Consider the following 8,660-nt stretch of genomic DNA (forward strand, 5'->3'; position numbering starts at 1 on the left):
TGTACACAGAACTTGGAAGGTACATTTTATTTTTTCTAGAGTATTATTATTAATCCAGGAACAGGAATCCCTTGTATGTGCATGAAAAGGGGTGCTTATGTCTTTCCAAAACTCATATGTTGAAACCTAAATCGCCCAGGTGGTGGTATTTGGAGGGGGTGCCTTTCAGAGGTGATTAGGTCATGAGGACTGAGCCTTTCATAAATGGGATTAGTAATTTTATAAGAGAGATCCCTCACCCCTTCTGCCATGTGAGGACACAGTAAAAATAAGGGTCTCTAAACCAGGAAGTGAGCCCACACCAGACACCGGATCTGCCAGCACCTTGATCTTGGACTTCACAGCCTCCAGAACTGTAAGAAATAAATTTTTGTTGTTTATAAACTACCCAGTCCATGGTATTCTGTTAGAGCAGCTCTAGTGGACTAAGACAAAGGGTACAGCTTATAAAGCTGGGTCTGGCAATAACTTACTTCTAAGTTTTCAGGATAGCTAGCACATTGCCAAGGCCATCATTAGTGCTCAGTTCATCTGATTGATTAATTGGTTCAGCTGATACTTACAATTGCTCCCTGAAGCTGACTAAATACATATTAGAACCCAGAGAAAGTGAGGCATAGAGAGGTTAAGTGACTTGTTTAAAATGACAGTTAGGCCTGAAGCCCCTCCCACCCTGGCCGCAAGGGTTGCTGGGACAACCCCCATCTTCTTTAGGCGCGTTGGGCAAGCCACTGGCGCTGGGGAGAGGAGACATGGCTGTCGCTGTTAGTGACCTGTGGTATGTCTCTGTGGGACCGGGAACTTAAAGATAGCCAGAATGGCAGAAAATGGTGATAATGAAAAAATGGGTGCTCTGGAGGCCAAAATCTGTCATCAAATCGAGTATTATTTTGGTGACTTCAATTTGCCACGTGACAAAGTTTTAAAGGAACAGATCAAACTGGATGAAGGCTGGGTACCTTTGGAGGTAATGATAAAATTTAATAGGCTAAACCGTCTAACAACAGACTTTAATGTAATAGTAGAAGCATTGAGCAAATCAAAGGCGGAACTCATGGAAATAAGTGAAGATAAAACTAAAATTAGAAGATCTCCAAGCAAACCCCTCCCTGAAGTGACTGATGAGTATAAAAATGATGTAAAAAACAGATCTGTTTATATTAAAGGCTTCCCAATTGATGTAACCCTTGATGACATAAAAGAATGGTTGGAAGATAAAGGTCAGGTACCAAACATTCAGATGAGAAGAACATTGCACAAAGCATTTAAGGGATCAATATTTGCTGTATTTGATACCGTTGAATCTGCTAAGAAGTTTGTCGAGGCCCCTGGCCAGAAGTACAAAGACACAGACCTGATAATACTTTTCAAGGAAGATTACTTTGCAAAAAATAAAAATGAAGAAAGAAAGCAAAATAAAATAGAAGCTAAATTACGAGCTAAACAAGAGCAAGAAGAAAAACAAAAGTTAGCAGAAAATGCTGAAATGAAATCTCTAGAAGAAAAGATTGGCTGCTTGCTGAAATTCTCGGGGGATTTACATGATCAGACGTGTAGAGAAGATTTGCATATCCTTTTCTCAGATCATGGTGAAATAAAATGGATAGACTTTGTCAGAGGAGCCAAAGAGGGAATAATTCTGTTTAAAGAAAAAACTAAGGAAGCACTGGATAAAGCAAAAGACGCAAATAATGGTAACCTACAATTAAGGAACAAAGAGGTCACCTGGGAAGTACTAGAAGGAGATGTGGAAAAAGAAGCATTGAAAAAAATAATAGAAGATCAACAAGAATCCCTAAACAAATGGAAGTCAAAAGGTCGCAGATTTAAAGGAAAAGGAAAGGGAAATAAAGCTGCCCAGACTGGGTCTCCTAAAGGAAAAGTACAGTTTCAGGGCAAGAAAACTAAATTTGATAATGATGATGAACATGATGAAAATGATGCATCTAGATCACTAAAAAGAGCAAGAGAAGAAACAGACAAAGAAGAACCTGCATCAAGACAACAGAAAATGGTGCCGGAGACCAGTAATTTAGTAAACATTTTTTATTCATTTTAATTAGATTTTAAGCTGCTTTTGTCTTTGGAGGCTTTTAAAAAGAAAACCGAATTAGGTCCACTTCAATGTCCACCTGTAAGAAAGGAAAATTTTTTTGTTGTTTAACTTGTCTTTTTTTGTTGTTGTTATTGTTATCCAAATGAGTATTTTTTTATGTATAATTCTGTTTGTGTTCTTTCAGATTATTCAAATGTCAAAAGAAACATTCTTCCACTAAATTGCCTTTGTAATGTGAGGATGTATTAGTACAAAGTAATAAAATGTATACTGCATAAAAATAAAATTAGTTTATTTAAAAAAATAAAATTAAAAAAATTTAAAAAATAAATAAAATGACACAGTTTGCAGCAGATCTAAGACTAGAAACCTAGTTCATTTCTTTTTCAACTATTCTAGTCTTTGTAGAATTAGCATTTCACAAAGAAAGGTCTCACAGCAAAGATGAAATAAGAAGACCGCCTGTTGGTTTTAGAAAGTCAAGGCACTCCTAAGGCTTACTCAGTAGAAGTAACCCATGGTTTCCTGGGTGATGATGAGCCTTTAACTGTGTGCAGGCCCTGTGAAGAGATGATAATAATAATAGATAACACCCACTGGGCATTTTACTGAGTGTCTGGCTCTATTGTAGGTTTTTGTATACTTTACCTCACTGTGTCCTCACAACAACTTCTCAAGGCAGGACTCTGAGTTGGAAGACAAAAGCTGAAACTAGAATCCTACTGAGAAATGCATTCTTCTAAAAGTATTAGACTTGCCCTTTCAAAAAAGAGAAATTATAATTAAGTGTTTAGGAATAGGAGAATCTCAAAGTTCTATGCTCTCCCCATTGGATGGTAAGCATGGTGCTACCAATATGAACTCATAGTATAGGAATCAAGTCTGTGCATTTTGCTTGTTGGTTTAAAATTCAGTTAGGTGACCCTAAATTTCTAGCTCAAGTCAAAATCCATAATTTTACTTGCCAATTTGGCCACCTGGATGAACCCATAGTTTCCTCATACAGAAATTTTGCAAATTGATTTTTTTTTACCTGTTGAACATAGCAAACCTCTTCAAAATATAGTAGCTTAAAACAACAATCATATTTTTTTAGCTCAGTATCCTGCTGGTGGGTAATTTAGCTTGGGCTAAACTGGGCAGTTCTGATCTTGCTGGGATCAGCTGATTTCACTCATGTGGCTGAAGTTATCTGGCAGTTGTCTGGGGGCTGATTGGTCTAGAAGGGACTTTGCTGGTGTGGTAGACTGAATAATGCCCCCCACTACCAAGATGCTCACTTCCTGGTCCCTGGAACCTGTAAATATATTATTTTATATGGCAAAAGGGATTTTGCAGGTGTGATTAAGTTAAAGATCTAGAGATGGGGGAGTATAGTGGATTATCCAGGTGGGTCCAGTGATATCATCACAAGTGTTCTTATAAGAGGGAGGTAGAGGGAGATGCTTCTACAGAAGAGAAGAATGTGATGTGATGACAGAAGCATAGATTGCAATAATGAACTTTGGAGATGGAGGAAGAGCCCATAAGACAGGGGATATAGTCAGACATTAGAAGCTGAAAAAGCCTCTCCTCAGAGCCTCAAGAAGGAACCAGAACTCCTGACACCTTGATTTTAACTTAGCAAATCTGATTTTGGACTTCTAACCTTCAGAATTATAAGAGAATATTTTTTTGTTGTTTTAAGCCACTAAATTTGTGGTAAATTTTTTATAGCAGCAAAAGGAAACTAATACAGCTGAGATAGCTGGAATGACTGGGGCCCCTCTCCAAATACATGTTCTTCCTTCCTGCCTTCCCTCCTCAATGTACATCCTACCCTCTAGCCATACTGAACTGCCAGCAGATCCTATAGCATTGCCATAAAATCTACAAACATAGATAAGTTTATTTTTTTATTATTTGTATTTACTTCTGAACACCCAGGCTTACTTTTTTTATGGGATGCGTTAAATGTGAAGATTTATTCAGTGAATATCAGAGGTGTAATTCATCTAAAGCAATGAATCATAGATGCATATGCAAAGATTGATGGAAATACTTCATTAATGCACTGTATTCATTGTAATTTTGTGCAGCCCATTTAACTGCACCATTAGTAAGGAGTACCACATAGAACGTACCATGTGATGTTTTTGAATATGCCATGTATTTTAATGTAATATCAATAATTCATTTGTAAACATTTATATGTGTATTTGTCAATGTTTACAGACATTATGGACACCATGTATAATGCCCGTGATGTTCCATGCTTCCCTGTGTGAGATGCCCTATCCCACCTTGATGGCTTTACTATATCCTAATTTTCCTTCAATACTTGGATCAATTAATTTCTTTATGAAACACTTCCCTATCACTCACTCCTAGTGGCTACATTGCCATCAAACCTCCTCCTTATTCCCTTGATCTTTTGAATTTCATAAAGTGTAAAATGAAATGTATTCTATAAAGGATTAATACAGGATACATACCTTAAGCAAAAGTTGACTTCAACTTCAGGGAAGGTAGAAACAAGTCTAATCGGGGATAAATAAACAGAAAAGCTAGTCCTCTGAGAATTAAACTGTCCACAAAAGGCAGATAAGCTCCTCTCAGATAATAGAGAATTACAGAAGTTAAATTATGTGCTTGAGAGAAGCAGTCAATCAAGTCCATCAGCTGGTTAAAAATAAACCTAGAGATGTCATCACTATAAATTTATTTTTTATCTAGGATCTTTCCTTTCCCATTTAAAATCATTCTCAAATCTTACATTTTCTATGAAGTCTTCATCTACTAATACGCATCTCTGTTCAGTGTTCACAATTATCTGTACTTTACCCATTTTTTTCTTTTTTCATAAGCATTGGGGGCAGAGTCCTACTTTATCTCTATGATATATTCATAAAGTGCAGGGTGCATTCACAAAGCTTCATATATAATCATAATAACAATAATCTGTATTACAAATGACAGATATAGAATTGCTATTCCATACCTCAAAATCTCAAATCAGAATAAATAAATCTGTATGCATTTCATTAAAACATTTCTCTCAAATCTGGTTTGAGGAACATAGATAACAATCTGCCTATTCCTGCAATGATTTTTTTCATTGAAAATGTGTCTAGCAATTTCTAATACATGCTCACACAAACTTAGTTTGCATTAAGTAAATAAAGTCAGATGTTTTATAAAAACAGTGAATTGGTTTTATGGTTCATCCGCCTGATGGAATATTACATAGCCATTAAAATGATGAATGTGCAGACTATCCAGGTACATGAAAAACAATATACTGTGAGAAAAGTAACACACAGTGTGATGATATGATTATATCCATTGTGTGCATTGTTTGTTATATGTAAAGCTTGGAAGAGGCCACAGAGCAATATAAATAGCTGTTTTCCTAGGAAGCTACTGTATTTTTTTTCATATTTGAATTTTTTTAAAGCAAGAGTATTTAGGTTGGGATTAACGTATACACACTACTATATATAAAATAGATAACCAACAAGGACCTACTGTATAGCACAGGGAATTATACTCAATATTTTGTAATACCCTATATGGGACAAGAATCTGAAAGAGAATATGTATAACTGAATCACTGTGCTGTACACCTGAAACTAATACATTGTAAATCAACTATACTTCATTAAAAATACAGTATTTATTGAAATAAACTTTTACCTTACCAGACATATAGATTCTTATAATTTATGTTATGTCCATACAAATAAAAAGGGAAGTTTAAAGGCAATTTCTCATCTGTAAAATGAGGACATTGGTTAAAATCATCTCTGGGCTTCCTTTGATCATTCAAAATCAGTCATTCATGACACTATTACTAGGAAGGAGAAGGTTTTCCTCTTTATTTTCATGACTGCAAGAGGAAATTACAAACACTGTCTTTTAGAGTCAGATGGCTTGTTTTAAATCATCCCTCCACCTCCAAATAGCCATTGAATATTTGACCTGCGACAAGATGCTTACCCTTCCTAAATCTTGGTTTCTTCGCCCATAAAGTGGAGGTAAGAAAACTTTCCCCTATAATATTCTAGAGAGGACTAAATGAGAAAAAGCATATAAAGCAAGTGCTTTGCTCAGAACCTGGTACGTATTAAGCTTTCAATAAAAGTAGTTATCAACACATACCTTGAGGCTATACCTGATTTACCGATAATTTCTTTTTTCAAAGAAAAGCCCAATGAAAGAATATGCCTAAGAATAGTACTCTGCAACATTTAGGCCATTCTAGATGAAATCTCAATCAACAGGGAGTTTCTTTTCTTTTCTTTAAAAGAAATGATTTCATATATTCAAACTTAATTCATAATGAAAGCAGGTTTTTGCATGATGCCTGTAGTAGGTGACCTTTCTGCCGATGGGGCTTTGTGATAGAGTTGCAGGTATCCTGAGAACACATTGAACATTTTGTGAATTGATTCCTTTTGGTGAAAGGCAGTGGAATTTGGGACTAAAGTCTTTAGATTAGATGAAATGTCAATCACGGTGCATTCAACATTTAAATATTTGAATAGATCACTTGTGAGCTTTGTCATTCTCTTCTCCATCCTTCTTCTATAAAACACGTCTAAAATGCTGGGTCTGTATTTTGAGTGTGTCTTGTGTTCCCATCCTGACTGTAAGCTTTAGTATAAAGGTGCAGTAAAGAAAAACAAACAGGTAATCAAAAGAATGATTAAAATATGGTCAGATTTCTACATAATTTATATGTCTTACACATCTATCTTAGCCTTATTGTCAATAGGTTTAGAAAAACCCTCCAACTTACTAAAAGGGTGCAATTAAAGGCTTTTTGAAACCATGTAAGGGAAAGACTTTTTCTCATCTTTATTATAATGGTATGCAGCTCTCTCTCTTATAGGGAAATATTTAACCTATCCTTACTTCTGTGAGGCCCACCCAGAGAACAGGCAAGAATTTTGAAACAAACCTCTGGCTCTCAAGAATTGGCAATCTCTGATATGTGAGGATCGATTTTAAAGACTCTGACACTTGCGTGGGGTTAAATAATCTGGGCTTGTTAAATAATGAGGACTTTACTTAGGGAGAACATAGATGGGTTCAAACTAGCCAATGTTAGAACTAGCTTCCTGAAGCTTCTAACAGGTGAATTTAAGACAAAGGAAAAGCTATTGTGTAGCTTTTGTAATCTGCCCCCTCTCTTCAGGCTAGGTTACTGCTCTCTTTTCAACTCCCATAATTCACTGTATTATAACAATCTGTCTTCAGATCATAGCATGGATTCTTTGAGATTAAGGACCAAGGATTGATTATTCAGCTTTGTTCAACTAGCATCTGGTTCCCAGGACAATAAACATAGCCATTTGACTACTTCAAAAGGTAGAGAAGTCAAAATTTTAATTAGGTTCAGGATATGATTTATCTGTAGTGACTTAAGGAGAGAATATAGGCTTCAGTGGTTGATAGCTATTAGGACTACCACCATGATTTGCAAGAAACCATCTTTTGTTCTTCTGTCAGGAGCAGAACTGCACGCACTGAATGGAGTATTTTTGTAACCCTGGACCCTTTTCTGAGCTATGGCTCTAAATAATTCTTTAGGTTGATGTCCAGCAGCTTGGAATATCTGTGTAATGCACAGCATTTATCTGGCTTGCACAATAATTAGCAATCATTTAATTTTTTTGGACCTCAATTCCATCACCTAGAAAGTGAGGCCCTGGGACTAGATTGACTTCAAGATAGGACTCCACTCTCTGTATGTTTTTACCTGGTGATCAATGGTTAGATTTTTAGGGCCACATGTTGTTTTTTACATCAATAGGTTCTCCTCTCCTCCACATCATAACACCTTGATTTTAGTATCCCACTCAAAACAAAAGTAGAGAGTAAAGAAAAAAGCTGTTTTCTAACTCAGTACTAAAATAACAGGGGCAAGACTGAAAATAAGTAGCTAAGAAAATTGCTTTTTGTGTCGTATAATTTTTTTTTCAAGTTTGCCTATTATAACTCTTTTTTATTTTCAAGAAAATGCCATCAAATTGGAAGGCTTTCTATTTCCTGCTGGCTGCCTTTTTCTTTTTCCTTCCATCTCCTGCCAGAGACTGTGTACTGAAAGCAATTTTAACAGATGTGACTAATGAAGGGTTGCGTACATGCACCATTATTTTACGACCAGGAACTCTTCTAGATCTCTTCTAGACTTTTCTCCTGATTGCTGCAGAGTTTAATCACTCTGTATTGTACTAGTTTTCCCATGTGTGAAATGGACAGGGATCTAGCATACATGTCTCTGGATGCTGCTGTGATGTAAACCATAAGTGATTGATACTTGTCTATCATATTAGTATCCCTTGGCAAAAGCACAGCAAGGCACAGTAATCATTGCATTGCCTACATGTGTCCCTGTGGCTGGTTTGCCTTTTACAGCTGGGGAAGTAGACTTAATTCTGCGCTGCTTTGCTGTGGACAGAGGGACTTCATCTTTCTTACTTTACTTGAACTTGACTGCCCTCTTGGGAACTGTTTCTTTCTCTGTGAAAATTCCCAAACCTCATAACTCATCACTGGTAACAAAATAAGCAAGCAAACAACAACAACAAAAAATGTTTAATTACAAAAACGAAACCAA

At 36.2% G+C, this 8,660-nt stretch overlaps 1 pseudogene; it reads left to right on the forward strand.

Moving 5' to 3' along the window:
* The first annotated feature begins 790 nt into the window (after positions 1–790).
* Positions 791–2,146, forward strand: LOC118894533 (annotated as a pseudogene).
* The last annotated feature ends 6,514 nt before the right edge of the window (positions 2,147–8,660 follow it).

Source organism: Balaenoptera musculus, chromosome 4 (genome assembly GCF_009873245.2).
Source record: "Balaenoptera musculus isolate JJ_BM4_2016_0621 chromosome 4, mBalMus1.pri.v3, whole genome shotgun sequence".
Taxonomy (NCBI): Eukaryota; Metazoa; Chordata; class Mammalia; order Artiodactyla; family Balaenopteridae; genus Balaenoptera; species Balaenoptera musculus.